The sequence below is a fragment of the Bos indicus x Bos taurus genome, chromosome 5 (assembly GCF_003369695.1).
Source record: "Bos indicus x Bos taurus breed Angus x Brahman F1 hybrid chromosome 5, Bos_hybrid_MaternalHap_v2.0, whole genome shotgun sequence".
NCBI lineage: Eukaryota > Metazoa > Chordata > Mammalia > Artiodactyla > Bovidae > Bos > Bos indicus x Bos taurus.
Genome location: NC_040080.1, coordinates 43,979,033 through 43,992,809, shown reverse-complemented (window position 1 = coordinate 43,992,809; position 13,777 = coordinate 43,979,033).

Below are 13,777 nucleotides of genomic sequence, written 5' to 3'. Positions count from 1 at the left end.
AATATATATTACAGCAATACAACACATACACAGCTAATACCAACCAACACAAACCAATGTACTGTAATAATACATGTCACACATATACAATTATACAGTATATAGAACATATATCATCACAGCACACCAATCCATACCAATTAATATCAGCCACACACATTATATTACTGCAATATACATTTAATTATACAGTATATATATATGTATATATAGTATACATATTAATTTATATACAAATTAAGTATAGATCTATAAGTAGAATTAGGTATACCTTTATTATATTTTATTTATACCCATACCTAATTAGGCAAACTGTAATTAGGCAAATATATTTATATTATGTATTTATAACAATATATAAAGTATTGTTAAATGTACCACCTGTATAGCATCCCCACCTCACATACCACTTTCTCTAATCCCACCAACTCATTTTCAGTAGTATGTGTTGGCCAGGAGCTGGGCCAGTCTTTCCCAGCAATGCTAAGAGACGTCTGTTCCTGTGTCCAATAGCCCTGGCATTTTATTCTCTGGAATTAAAAGATCTTTTAAAGGCCTTGGAGCTGTAATTTCCTGCACCCAAAAGGCTAGATCACTAGATCCAAATGTTTCGTGGCTCTTAACTTGAGAAGTCAAGTTTTTTCTTGTCTGATAATAAGGTAAAAGCAAAGGCTGTGTTACTCTTTGACCTTTATTAATTTGTACAGTTTTGGTAGGCGGTGATATCAAGACTTTAATTTCTCAATATAATCAGAATCTACTACACCATGCACCACCGAATTTTTTTTTTTTTTTTTTGAAAAGAAAGCGAGCTATGCCCCAGGACAGATCTTACAATGTCCAAAGGTAGGGGGCCAGCCACTCCCGTTGGAATTGGAGTAAGCGGCACATCAGGGGTTAATATTGTTGCTAAATCCCCTTGCGGTTTCGCTTTTCTCCTAGCCTGGGTGAGACCCCCCCTGAGGGGGTTTTCTCTAAGAAGCATGCTCTGCATATTGTGCACGCAGTCTGTTTTAAAAGTTCCACTGTTCAAAAAACTTTTTATCTTCCTCAGGCTTAGGCAACGCTTTGAGAGGCTTTGGGGGCAAAGTGGGGAACTCCTGGGTCCTGGGAGGCACAAACGGAGGCGGTGGCGATCACCTTAAATCAGAAAGTGGTGGATAAGTTTTTTAAAGGTTTGCGCAGCGGGGGAGGGAGCTCGCCAGGGCGCTCGGCCGCAGCGTCCTGTAAGCCCTCTCCTTCCTCGGGAGGTAAAGCACTTTCTCCCTCCTTTTTTTTTTTTTTTTTCCAATAGCAGAAATTATGATCTATGCAGAAAGTGGAGACTCACCACTATCTACCGCTATAGCCTCCCTCAAAGGCTATTTAACAGCCTCATGACAGGGGTCCAGGACATTTCTAATCATATTTCACAGAGCCAATAAACATTTGTATATTCTTAGATGCAGAGAAACCCATTTTTTTTTTTTTTTTTTTTTTTTGAGAATATTTTTATTTATTTTGTACCTTCTTTACCCTATCTAAACTGCAGAGGGGACTAGAAAAGAAGCCTCAAGGTGAGGATCAAATTTATCCTTGGGACTAGAGCAAACCCTTCTCGGGGAAACTCCTAGTGGAGGCCCTTTACCCCCACACAGAGGAGGAGGCATGGAGGGATGGGAGCGTCCCGTATTTCTCTTCTCCTGCTCCGGAGATCCTTTAACTGTTTGGTGACTAAATCTTACAAACTGTCTGATCGGGGATGTTTCCCTCAAGCTCCTAGGAGCGGATGGTCTGACAGGGGAAGTTTCTCTTAGGCCTTTTGGGGCATCTTTGTTTAAGAGATGCCAATCTCCATCAGAGTGATATTTAGTTGTTATCTCGCCTAAATTCTCTTTTTGTTTTGGGGAAGGCTGATCTTGTTCCTCATCCCTATCTTTAGGTTGTTCCTGAGTAGTCACGGCTATTAACATTTTTCTTAGTTGCCGATAGTCAGGCGGGTCTTCGTTTTTCTCATTTTCTTCAGGTTTAACTACGATTTCGACTTCATTTTCCTCTTTAAAGGTTACTTTTTTAGGTTCAGGGGTAGGTTTAACTACAGCATTTTCTTCATTATCCCTTTTAAGATGTACTTTTTCTGAATCTGGGGCAGGGTCTAAGACATCTCTAATAATATTCCATAAGGAAAAGGCGTCATTAGGCACCTTTTCTGAGCCATGTTCTGCATGGTAAGTTTTTAACTGTTTTCCTACTTTTTCCCAGACATCTAAGTTAACAGAGCCTTCGTCTGGAAACCAGGGACAGTGCTCTTGTACAAATGAAAGAAATGATTGAATGGCAGATTTTTTAACTTTAATTCCTCTTTTACCTAATAACTGTAAAATTACTCCTATAAAGAGCTGTCTTTCATTTGATTCAGTATTACCCATGTCAGAAAATTAAGTATAGTAAAAGATTTTGCTTTTAGCTATCAAAAGATTAGGCCTTTTTTGTCAGCCTTTTTAGAAATCGTTTTTTCTCTCTAACTCTTCAACACTTTCAACACTTCCCACTCCTCTCTCCCTGTCTATTCTACAGGGGGGTCTGCAGCACCCTAAGTGGGGTCCTATCCGTCCCGAAAACTCAACACTGGGGGAATGGGGTTGGGGACTTACCTTCGAAGTCCCTGTTCGGGCGCCACCTGCCGAGGACCAGCCCCGGCTGATCCAGGGTATTCGAAGGGGAGACGGCGTCGGCGACTATTTATATGCTAATTAGGGATATAGAGAACAATAGAATGAGGATAGCTCAGTAGGAAATTTCAGTGGAGAAAAGAAGCTGAGTAGCTTGGTTTACGCGGGAGACCAATAAAACTTCAAGACAAGAAGTTTGCACCACTTACGTAGGCCGCAGGCGCCCTCTCGAATAGCGGAAGGTGTCTCACCCTAGACACCTTCTCGAGTGGGTCTTAGAAGCCCAGGCATGATTAGTAAGCGTGGTGGGTTCCGCGCTCCAGATGGAGACTCAGCTGGAAGTTAAAAGAATGACATGGGGAGACCAAGCGTTGGTGAGCAAGGCCCGTAGCTTTATTTTTAACAGGGGCTTTTATACCCTAAGTTACACATAGAGGATAATAGGGGATGCAAAGTCAGCAGTCTTTGATTCTTATCAAAAACCAAGGTTTCTTTCCTGCAAATGTATCGTATACAAATGGTTTAGGTGATTTACATCATCTTCTGGCCAGAAGGCCTACTAACATTTTATGACTCTTGACAAGGACTTATCAACAAAGACTTACTTTCTCTAAGAGTAATTATTTCAAGGTTTGGCACCATCTTCCAAAGATAAAATTGCATTCCTATAGGGCGGATGTGTAATGGGTTTACAAAGAAAGAATTTATTACCTTAAGGGTCTAAAGTTACTAACACCAAGGCCACTACTTATTTTTTCTACATACCCACTATTAATTGATACATATTCAAGGATACAATTCAGGGGATGTGAAAACTTGGCAACAAGCATTGACTCATCAATGAAATCCTTTACTAGTTTATTCTGACAGTTTTTAACTCTCTGAGAGGCTCTAAGCTATTTGAATATCTTAAGCTTCCCATGCCTCTCGAGGCTGGGAGACTGTAAACAATCGTATGCATAGCTGCAGGAGTCCGGGTAAACTTGTCAGGCGAGTTAGAGAGCCATCAGAGGGGTTTGGATTTAAACACTCCTAATTGCCCAGGAACTTTATTAATTGGAGCTGTAAGTTAACTCTTTGACACAGAGAGAGAGAGACGGTGGTAGGGGACAGCCCCCAGTAAAGTCAGAGGTGAGAGCACAAAGCAATAAAGTAGGCAGACTCTGGTTTTTTTGGGGGGAAAATGCTCGAGAATATCCGGGGGGACTCCTGAGGCTCGATCCCGCCTTTGCGTATGCCGAGCCTCCTTCCTCATGACCTTTGTCACGAGTGGAATGCCTCACCGGCTCCCCGCAATGGACTGTATAGTTCATGGGATCACAAAGAATCGGACATGAGTGACTGTCACTCACTCACCCACTAGAATTTGAAGTCCATGATATACCTTCATGTTGTGTGTGTGTCAATTATATAACCTAAGCACATATTTCTATAGAGTATATAGTATATGCCTAGGATTGTAATTGCTAGTTCATAAATCTGTGTATTTTTTAGTTGAAATATTGAAAAAGAGTTTTCCAAAGTGGTTGTTCTGAATTATACTTATTACAACTTAGCGACTAAACCACCGCCACCAAGCAGTATTTGAGAGCTTTCTTATTTCCTAGCCTTGTCAACACATGGTAAAAAATTAAAATTTTACTAACTGATGCATATGTAATGATATCTCATTGCCATTTAATTTACACTTCCCTAATTGATCTCGGTGAGGCAGCAGTGAGTGGTGGCTTGAAGCAAGATCTTAATTCTTGCCCAGGAATTAAACCTGGATAGCCTAGATGAAAACCAGGAATCCTAGCCATCAAACCAGCAAGGCTTAGAGGCTAGAAGTTGATTTTCCCTGAATCTTTGCTACCAGTGAAAAATTCATTTATCATGGTTGCAGAAACTGTAAATGCAGGTACAAAGTCTATTGTTAGAGACATAGCACAACAACAAGTGGGAGAGCACACAGAGAAATAGTTTATCTAGTTGAGATAGAATCAAGGCAGAAATTAACACCCAGAGAGAAAATGTGTGGGTCCCCTCGTCAGCACAGTAAAGAGGCAGTTAAGTCATTTATATAGGTCAGTTCTTCCAGGTTGTTGTCTTCTTCCAGGCCAATTATCTGGTTTCTTTTTCCACACCTGACCTTCCCTGGAACCCTACCCTGGGGTGCCCATGCACCCTTCAGCCAAGATGGATCTCGAAGTGAAGGCTTCTGGGAGGAGCAAGACTCATTATGGCCTAGCTTTATCCCTTGACTTTTGACCCACAAGAAGCCTTTCTGTGCATGTGTAGTGTCCGCCTTGTCCTAAAAGAGGAGGAAGGGAGATCTCTTAATGCTTTACTCAAACCAGGTTTTGCCCCTCTTTATCCTTGCCATGACTATTAAGGAGCTTACAAGAGACAAATACTGGCTATTTACCTTATTTCTGTTGTTACTTCCATTTTGGAGGGCAAAGTGAAAGTGAAAGTCTCTCAGTCGTGTCCAACTCTTTGTGACCTCATGGACTACACAGCCCATGGAATTCTCCAGGCCAGAATACTAGAGTGGGTATCTTTTCCCTTCTCCAGGGGATCTTCCCAACCCAGGGATCAAACCCAGGTCTCCTGCATTGCAGGTGGATTCTTTACCAGCTGAGCCACTAGGGAAGGAGGCTGATTGTAAATGGCTCAACTGGAGCCCACCTATCTCTTGTCTCAGGGAATGCAAATAGGAGGCTAGTTGTAAATGTCTAATCTGGAGTGCATTTATCTCCTACATAATTATAACCAATGACAGTGAGTATGGTATTTTTTGGCATTAATAGTTTAAATATAATAGATTTATATTTAATTAATTATATTAATCATATCCTACACAAGTATATTTAAAAATTTGTATCTCATACATTGTTATTAGATGTCCATAGAGCATTTAGGGAAACTGGCAAAAAGATAAACATTACTAAATTTCAAAAAGTAGAATTCTTCTATTTGTGTGATTCAGTGATACATATACTCATATGTTACTTTTGAAATTATTTTCCACTATAGATTTTTATAAGATATTGACTGTAGTTCCCTGTACTATAGTATAACCTTTGTAGCTTGTTGCATATTTATTTTTTTAAAATTAGAAATCTAGTGTTCTCTTCATACTAAGTCAAACAAGTGGAATCCATGACAAATATTTGAGTTAGGTAAAAGTTCACAAGTTTTCTATAATATTTATATTATATATATAATTTATATATGTATGCAAAATCTTTTATACTGTACTTTATACATGCTTGAGAAAGAACATAAAAAATGAAAAAAGGAGATGGAGAAATTGGAAAACATAAACTAAATGACATGGAGCATTGAATATGAAATAGAAAAAGTGAAACAAACTAGATAAAAGTAAAAGATCCTCATATAGTCCAGTTGTTACTGAACACTGCTGTTCATTAGAAACATGTCTGGAGCTCTGGCCAAAAAAAAAAAAAAATAATAAATAAATAAATAAATAAAAAATAAAATAAAAAAGCAATACCTGGGCATTTGTATATTTTTAAAAAAATTCCAAGATAATTTTGATATGAATCTGGGTTTTAAAAAGTGATTACAGGTTTTTCTATTAAATGGTAGTTTTGGTGCATAGAATTCTATAATTTTTCTGTTGACCAATAATGATACAATGTTATTAAGTGAGTAATAGTTACATAATAGTTACCTCAGATATGCAGATGACACCACCCTTATGGCAGAAAGTGAAGAGGAACTAAAAAGCCTCTTGATGACAGTGAAAGAGGAGAGTGAAAAAGTTGGCTTAAAGCTCAACATTCAGAAAATGAAGATCACAGCATCCAGTCCCATCACTTCATGGGAAATAGATGAGGAAACAGTGGAAACAGTATCAGACTTTACTTTTTTGGGCTCCAAAATCACTGCAGATGGTGATTGAAGCCATGAAATTAAAAGACGCTTACTCCTTGGAAGGAAAGTTATGACCAACCTAGATAGCATATTCAAAAGCAGAAGCATTGCTTTGCCAACAAAGGTCCATCTACTCAAGGCTATTGTTTTTCCAGTGGTCATGTATGGATGTGAGAGTTGGACTGTGAAGAAAGCTGAGCGCTGAAGAATTGATGTTTTGAACTGTGGTGTTGGAGAAGACTCTTGAGAGTCCCTTGGGCCTCAAGGAGAGCCAACCAGTCCATCCTAAAGGAGATCAGTCCTGGGTGTTCTTTGGAAGGAATGATGCTAAAGCTGAAACTCCAGTACTTTGGCCACCTCATGCGAAGAGTTGACTCATTGGAAAAGACTCTGATGTTGGGAGGGATTGGGGGCAAGAGGAGAAGGGGATGACAGAGGATGAGATGGCTGGATGGCATCACTGACTCGATGGACGTGAGTCTGAGTGAACTCCGGGAGTTGGTGATGGACAGGGAGGCCTGGCATGCTGCGATTCATGGGGTCGCAAAGAGTCGGACATGACTGAGCAACTGAGCTGAACTGAATAGTTACATAATCACAATAATAAAAGATGTTTATCAGTTTTCTCAATCAATAGCCAGACAAAAAGTAAAATAATTATGACTGCAAGGCATAATGGGAACATGATTAAATTAACAGAATAAAATAATTGCATACAATTCAGAGGGGTCAAGCAGAGTTTTGTGGTAAGCAGAAGTGCACACATTTTCATCTGCTCAATCAGCCTATGTCTTTTGGTTAGTGATTTAATCCATTTACATTTAAGGTAATTATCAATACTATGAACCTATTACTATTTTCTTGATTGTTTTGGTTTTATTTTCTGTAAGTAGAGCTTTTCCTTTTTTTGTTTTATTTCTAGAGAAGTTCCTTTGCATTTGTTGTAAAGCTTGTTTAGTGATGCTGAATTCTTTTAACTTTTGCTTGTCTGGAAAGCTTTTGATTTCTCCATCAAATCTGAAGGACAGTCTTGCTGGGTAGAGTATTCTTGGTTATAGGTTCTTCCTATTCATCACTTTACATATGTCATGACTTTCATTTCTGGATTGTAGAGTTTCTGTTGAGAAATTAGCTGATAGCCTGATGGGAGCTCCCTTGTATATTATATGTAATTTTTTCCTTATTGACTTTAATACTTTATCTGTGTCTTTAATTTTTGTCAGTTTGATTACTATGTGTCATGGTGTGTTCCTCCTTGGGTTTATCCTGCCTGGGACTCTCTCTGCTTCCTAGGCTTGGTTGGTTATTTCCTTTCCCATGTTAGGGAAGTTTTCAGCTATTATCTCTTCAAATGTTTCCTCAGGTCCTTTCTTTCTCTCTTCCCCTTCTGATACCCATATAATGCGAATGTTCATGTGTTTAATGTTGTTCCAGAGGTCTCTTAGATTGTCTTCACTTGTTTTCATTCCTTTTTCTATAGCCTGTTCTGTAGCAGTGATTTCTACCATATTGTCTTGCAGGTCATTTATCCATGCTGCAGCCTCAGTTATTCTGCTATGAATTCCTTCTGGTGTATTATTTATCTCTGTTTGTTTGTTTGTTCTTGTTGGTTTTGGGTAAACATTTCTTGCATCTTCTCAATCTTTGCTTCCATTCTTTTCCCAAGATCCTGGATAATCTTCACTGTCATTATTCAGAGAATTTTTTTTTCTGGAAGGTTCCCTATCTCCAGTTCATTTTGTTGTCTTTCTAGTGTTTTATCTTGCCCCTGATTTGGAAGGTAACTTTGCTTTTTCATGCTGATTAACTTTCTGTAATGTGGTTTTGTTTTAGTCATTATGGGATTGTGGTTCTTCTTGCTTCTGTCTGCCTTCTGATGGAGGAGGCTAAGAGGCTTGTGTAAGCTTCCTGATAGGAGGGACTGGTAATGGGAAAAACTGGGTCTTGCTCTGATTGGCAGGGTCTTGCTCAGCAAAGGTTTAATCCAATTTTTCTCTGATGGGTGGGGTTGCACTCCCTACCTGGTAGTTGTTTGGCCAGAGGTGACCTAGCCCTCAGGTCTATGGGCTGTATGGTCAGATTAATGGTGACCTCCAAGAAGGTTTATGCCAACCGGGAACTTCCCAGAGAGCTGCTGCTTGTCCCCTGTCCCTGTGGTGAGCTCCTGCAGACCCACACCTCCACAGAAGACCCTTTCACACTAGCGGACAGTTTTGCTTCAGTTTCCTGTGGAGTCAGTGCTCTTTTCCTCTGAGTCTTGGTGCATACAGTTTTGTTTGTGCCCTTCAAGACTGGAGCCTCTGTTTCCCCCAGTCCTGTGGAAGTCTTGAAATCAAATCCCAATGGCCTTCAAGGACAGATTCCCTGGGGTCTCCCAGTCTCTTTGTCAGGTCCTCAGGTTGGGGAGCCTGACATGGGGTTCTGAACCTTCACAACAGTGGGAGAACTTCTTTGGCATTACTGTTCTCTAGTTTGTGGGTTACACACCCTACAGTTATGGGATTTGACTTTATTGTGGTTGTGCCCCTACTGTCTTGCTGTGGCTTCTTCTTTGTCTTTAGATGTGGAGTATCTTTTTATGGTAGGTTCCAGTCCTGCTGCTGATGATTGTTCAACAGCTTGTGATTTTGGTACTCTCATGGAAGGACATGAGCATATGTCCATCGACTCACCATCTTGAACTGGAAGTGGTGAGTATGTTTATAATGGGTCATTTGAATATTCTTATTTATGGAGCTTTTACTCAAAACAGTTGTCCACTTTTTTAAGTTGTGTGTCTTTTAATTCTTTATTATACTGAACCCTTTGCTGTTTGGATGCCTTGAAAATTTTGCACCCTCTGTGATTTACTTAACTATTTATAAAATGATGAAATCTGCTAAATTTATGTATTCAGATTTAGCAGTCTTTTCCTTTATGGTAATTTCCACTGATGAAGTTTCCATATATTCTGAGGTCAGGACTTCTAAAATATTTTACAGAATCTCAATTATTTGCTTTTCAAACTTAGATCTACAATCTACCTATAACAGACTCTAGTGCATTATGTGAGATGTGAATCTTGATGGTTTCCATAAAAATAAACAGTTGTCCTAGGAAAAGGCTACTTTACTGCCTCTGCTTTACAGTGTCACTTATGTCAAATGAAGAAAATAAAGGCCCATATTTGCATGTGTCTCTTTCTAAACTGTCTATTCCATTCCATTGCTGTGTCATTATAGTATTACATTATTTTACAACATTTTCAAAATAAATCTTGATAACTGGTAGTGCATTTTTCCCCCATTCGCAGGTGGTACTAGTAGTGGTAAAGAATCCACCTACCAATGCAGGAGATGCAAGACTCATGTTCAATCCCTGGGTTATAAAGATTCCCTGGAGAATAGAATGCCATCCCACTCCAGTATTCTTGCCTATAAATCCCATGGACAGAGGAGCCTGGTGGGGTACAGTCCATGATGGGTTTGCAAAGAGTCAGATACGACTGAGCACACACAGTTTTTCTCCACTGTGTTCTTCTTTTTTTCAGAGTATTTTGGATACCCTTGGATATTGCATATCCATTTATATTTTATTAATTCCCACAAAAAACTAGTTGCTGTTTCAATTAATATTGTATTGAATCTATTCAGCTATTTCGGGAGAGAATTGACATTTTTACTGTATAAAGTAGTTCACTACCTTTTTAGTTTTTGATATTGGTTGTCAACCTCTTTTCTTTTCAAGTCTGAGTCTTGTTTTTAAACAATTCCATAAATTCAAACAAATGATAGATCTCTGCTTAGATAATATAGGAAGAATATTACATATAAGTGAAGGATGCAAATAAACTATATCCTCATATTTCATAGTATGAAGTCAATTGAGAATGTCTAATATTGAAAACCCCTTTATGGATCACTGCCTTGTCATGGTGAAGGGGCTTGCATAACTCAATGAAGCTATGAGCCATGCCATGCAGGGCCACCCAAGATGGACGGGTCTTAGCAGAGAGTTCTGACAAAACGTGATCCACTGGAGGAAGGAATTGCAAACCACTCCAGTATACTTGCTGTGAGATCCTCATGAACTGTATAAAAGGCCAAAAATATATGACACCAAAGGATGAGTCCCCCAGGTCTGAAAGTGTCCAATACGCTCCTGGGGAAGAGTGGAGGAGAATTGCCAATAGCCCCAGAATGAATGGCTCTGCTGGGCCAAAGAGGATAGGATGCTCAGTTACTGATGTGTCTCATGACAAAAGTAAAATCCAATGCTGAAAAGAACAGTATTGTATAGGAACCTGGAATGTTAGGTCCATGAATGAAGGAAAATTTGACATGGTCAAACAGAAGATGGTAAGAATAAACATCGACATGTTAGGAATCAGCAAACTAAAATGGACAAGAATAGGCTAATTTAATTCAGATGGCCATTATATCTACTACTGTCAGCAAGAATCCCATAGAAAAAATGAAGTAGCCCTTATAATCAACAAGAGTGTCTAAAATACAATACTTGGATGCAATCTCAACAATGACAGAATGATCTAGGTTTGTTTCCAAGGCAAGCCATACAACATCAGAGTAGTCCAAGTCAATGCCTCTACCACCAATGCTGAAGATACTGAAGTTGATCAGTTCTATGAGGACCTAGAAGACCTCTTAGAACTAACACCTAAAAAAGATGTTCTATTCATCCTTGTAGATTTGAATGCAAAAGTAGGACGTCAAGATACACCTGGAGTAACAGCAAGTTTGGCTTTGGAGAACAAAATGAAGCAGGTCAAAGGTAACTGAATTTTGCCAAGAGAATGCACTAGTCATAGCAAATACTCTTTTTCAACAGCACAAGAGATGACTTTACACATGGACAACACCAAATGGTCAATACTGAAATCAAATTGATTACATTCTTTGTAGCTGAAGATAATTGTTTACAGTTAGCAAAAACAAAACCCGGAGCTGACTGTGGCTCAGATCATTAGCTTCTCATAGTAAAATTCAGGCTTAAACTAAAGAAAACCAGGAAACGGTTTTTTCTGGCTAGCCAGGTATGCGTTAAATAAAATTCTGTATGAATTTACAGTAGAGGTAATGAATAGATTCAAGGGACTAGATCTAGATAACAGTGTACCTGAAGAACTATGTACAGAGGTCCATAATACTATACAGGAGGCAGTGAACAAAGCCATGCCAAAGAAAAAGAAAAACAGGGAGGCAAAGTGGTTATCTGAGGAGGCTTTATGAACAGTGGAAGGATGAAGAGAAGTGAAAAGCAAGGGAGAGAGGGATGTTTAATTTACACTCAATTAAATGCAGAGTTTCAAAGAATAGAAGAGACAAGAAGGCATTCTTCAGTTAACAGTGGTTAATAATTGAGGAAATAAACATAAGAGGAAAGACTAGAGATCTCTTCAGGAAAATTGTAAATGTCAAGGGAGTATTCTACCCAAAGATAGGTGCAATAAAGGGTAAAAATTGTAGAGACCTAGTAGATGCCAAAGAGATCAAGAAGAGATGGAAAGAATACACAAAAAGACTGTATAAATATACAGAAGGTGTGGTTAGTCACCAAGAGGCCAGACATTCTGGAGTATGAAGTCAAGTGGGCCTTAAGAAGCACTGCTGTTAATAAAGCTAGTGGATGCAATGAAATTCCAGAAGAAATATTCAAATCCCTAAAGGAGGATGCCATCAAGGCTTTGCATTCATTATGTCAGCAAATCTGGGAGACCCAGCAGTGGCCACAGTACTGGAAAAGGTCATTCATCCTAATTCCCAAGAACGGTAGTACCGAAGAATGTGCTAGCCATTGGATAATTGCACTTATTTCCCATGCTAGTAAGATTATGCTTCAAATCTTGCATGCTAGGCTTCAGGACCACATGAATCAAGAACTTCCAGATGTCCAAGCTGGGTTTAGAAAAGGAAGAGGAACTAGAGATCAAATTGCCAACATTTGCTGAATTATAGAGAAAGCAAGGGAATTTCAGAAAAACACCTATCTCTGTTTTGTCGACTGTGCTAAAGCCTTTGTCTGTATGGATCATGACAAACTGTGAAAAGCTCTTAGAGAGATGAAAATACCAGACCATTTTACCTGTCTTCTGAGAAACCTGTATGCAGTCAAGAAGTAGCAGAACCCTGTATGGAACACCTGATTGGTTCAAGATCGTGAAAGAAGTAGGACAGGGATGTTTGGAGTCACCCTGTTTGTTTAACCTATACACTGAGCACTTCATGAGAATGCTGGGCTGGATGGGTTACAAGCCAGAATCAAGATAGGTAGGAGAAACTTTAACAACCTCAGATATGCAGATGATACCATTCTAAAGACAGAAAGCAAAGAGGAACTAAAGAGCCTCTTGATGAGGGTGAAGGAAGAGAGTGAAAGAGCTGGCTTAACATTAAATATTAAAAAAAAACACTAAGATTATGGCATCTGGCACCATTACTGCATAGCAAATAGAAGGGTAAAAAGTGGAAGTGGTAACAGATTTCCTCTTCTTGGGCTCAAAATCACTGTGGATGGTAACTGCAACCATGAAATCAGAAGACAATTGCCTCTTGACAGCAAAGCAATGGCAAACCTAGACTTTGTGTAGAAGAGCAGAGACATTACTCTGCCAACAAAGGTCTGTATAGTCAAGGCTATGGTCTTCCCACTAGTCATATATGATTGTGAGAGCTGGACTGTTAAGAAGGCAGAACACCAAAGGATTGATGCTTTCAGACTGTGGTGCTGGAGAAGACTCCTGAAAGTCCCTTGGACAGCAAGAAGATAAAACATGTCAATCTCAAGGGAGATCAACCCTGATTATTCACTGGAAGGACTGATGATGAAGCCGAGTCTCCAGTATTTTGGTCATTTCATGCACACAGACGACTCATTGGAAAAGTCCCTGATGCTGGGAAAATCGAGGGCAGAAGAAGAGGGCACCAGAGGATGAGATGGCTGGACAGCATCGTGGATGCAATGAACATGAACTTGGGCAAACTCTGGGAGACGGGGAGGGACAGTGAGGTCTCGTGTGCTGCAGTCCATGGGGTCACAAAGAGTTGGATACGACTGGGCAATTGAACAACAACAACAATATTGAAAAATCAAGCAGTATTAACATTAATATAAGCATGTTATTTCAGTTTATAGAGCTAATTGTCAAAAGGAGCAGCTTGAAGAGTGGAAGATGCTTTAATCCGGGGAACAGAAATCAGATTGGTGAGGATAGTGCCCATTTTTAAGGAAAATTTATAAGCCTTTGA